The sequence below is a fragment of the Oratosquilla oratoria genome, chromosome 16 (assembly GCF_046742065.1).
Source record: "Oratosquilla oratoria isolate Oo_2021 chromosome 16, ASM4674206v1, whole genome shotgun sequence".
Taxonomy (NCBI): Eukaryota; Metazoa; Arthropoda; class Malacostraca; order Stomatopoda; family Squillidae; genus Oratosquilla; species Oratosquilla oratoria.
Window position 1 is genome coordinate 61,742,529 of NC_134792.1, and position 2,500 is coordinate 61,745,028.

Consider the following 2,500-nt stretch of genomic DNA (forward strand, 5'->3'; position numbering starts at 1 on the left):
CTAAACCGCTCGGGTTTTTCTTGACTATGTGGTACCGCCGCGGTTTCCGTGCGGTTCAAACCACTAGTGTGAACAGGGTTAAAGGCTCTGGCAACTCCTTCGCTACTGTGACGTACTTTCCAGATTTTATTCTGGCTAAAAACAGATTATTTCATTCAAACTCGGACGAGTCCTTGAACAAATAGACAGAGAATCCGAAGTGATGGACAGAAGCTTGTGGTGGCAAATTGAAAAATACTAAAATATATAGCAGCTATTTTTTGGGTTTAAGTATATGATGAAGAAGAAGGGAGGTGGAGACGAAGACATAACAGGGAAACTAGAGATCAGACCGGACAACCGTACATTCAGGATGAAGTACGGGACAGAAGAGCAAGGTGGGCTGGACACTGCGTCCGAATGTAGGCAGACAGACTACCAAGGAAAGTAATAGAAGGAGGAGTAGAAGGCAGACGACCATTAGAGAGACCCAGGTACAGATGGATGGATGGATGGAGTAGAGAAGGACGTGGAGAGGGTGGCATCAAGAGAGGACTGGAAGGAATTGGCAGAAGGTAGAACCATCTGGAGAGGCATAGTGAAAGCGGTGAAGGGCCGTCCGGCCTGACAACCAATAGAGTACCTTTTTTTGGGGTTAGATTTAGATCAAGACAGACGTCAAAGAGTCAAAGACCAAGAAGTTGAAATACCAGTTAAGTACTGCAAACAAGCTTAATTCTGATAAAAATCTAATAATGATGATAATAATAGTAATAATAATAATAATAATAATAATAATAATAATAATAATAATAATAATAATAATAATAATAATAATAATAATAATAATAATAATAATAATAATAATAATAATAATAATAATAATAATAATAATAATAATAATAATAATAATAATAATAGTAGTAGTAGTAGTAGTAGTAGTAGTAGTAGTAGTAGTAGTAGTAATAATAATAATAATAATAATAATAATAATAATAATAATAATAATAATAATAATAATAATAATAATAATAATAATAATAATAATAATAATAATAATAATAATAATAATAATAATAATAATAGTAATAAGTGAAAATACAATATTGAAGGAGGAAAGGATAGGGATTAGACCAGATGAAAGCGATAATAAATATAAGTCAAGTGAGTAAAATATAAGTGAAATGATAGAGGAACAAAAGAGGGACAGAGAAAACTCAAGCGGATAAAACTAGATTAAAGAATATGAAACAACAAAGGAAGGATGAACAGGAAAATGTGGAGAACTAGATGGTGATGATGTTAAAAAGACAGAAGGTTTGGCTAGATCGCAGACGCTATCTTTTTATTGAGAAGACGAGAGAGCGAGTAAAAAATGCAACAAGGCAAAGCAAGAGACAATAAACTCCGAAAGAGAATAGAGAAGTGTATCTTGGACCAAAGTAACTTCAACCAAATGACAGAAAATGTATTACAGACGACTTTGCCAAAGGATAGGTGTACGGGTTTGGCGGGGTCCGAAGAAACAAAGGATAATAAAAAGTAAAGTAAAAAAGGAGATATGTTCGTAACTAATCCATTGAGAAACATGATGAAGAAGAAAAAGAAAAGGAATTAGAAATGTAAGATTCCAGAAGATTTGGAAAGTGCGAAGTAGAAAATCTAGAAGAAAAAAAAAATGAAACTAACTTTCAAAAGTAGCAAGAGAGATGATAAGATGTCTGCAGAATAAAATCGGTTAAGGAACATAGGCTTATTCTCTCATCCACAACCCATTTGTTTATTTTTATATCTTAGTTCCCTGTGGATAAAGGGTCGTCCCTATCCCCCACCCCCACTGCCAGGGTCAGAAGCAATACAGTAAGACACAGCACGGCCAGCCCATTTATTTGCATGCCCTCTCATACAAAAATAGAGAGACAAGGAGAAATCTCTTTGGGCCAAATCAATTTATATTCTAGTCATAACCATTCTCCACTCAAACCTATATCTTGCCCTCTCCCTTTCCTACTCAACAGACATTCCCATGTTATCCAAATCCCCTTTCACTTCATCTATCCATTTCATTCTCGGCCGTTCCCTCAAGCTCACTCCCTCCACATCTATCTTCCACACTCTTTTTTCTAGTATTTCCTCAATCATTCTTTCCATGTATCCAAACCATCTCAGTATTCTTTCATCAGCCCTATCTGCCATCTCCCTCTCCACCCCTGTTCTCCTCCTCACCTCATCTCTTACTGTATCACTCTTAGTAACACCTCACCATTATCACCAAACTCCCGTTAGGCGTATCGCCTGTCGCCCAGCTGTGCAAAAAGACGCCAATTTCTTCTGTTCTGATGGAATTGTTGTTCTTCCACTGTATGCACATTACTTCCTCTCTTCTCTATTGCGTTCTTGATGTTCTGGATGATCCAGCACATGCGGGGTCTTCCCCCTGGTCTTCTCCCTTCAGGTTGCCATTCCAGATACTTTCTTGGGTATCGTTCCTGATCCATGCGTTTCATGTGGCCGTACCACC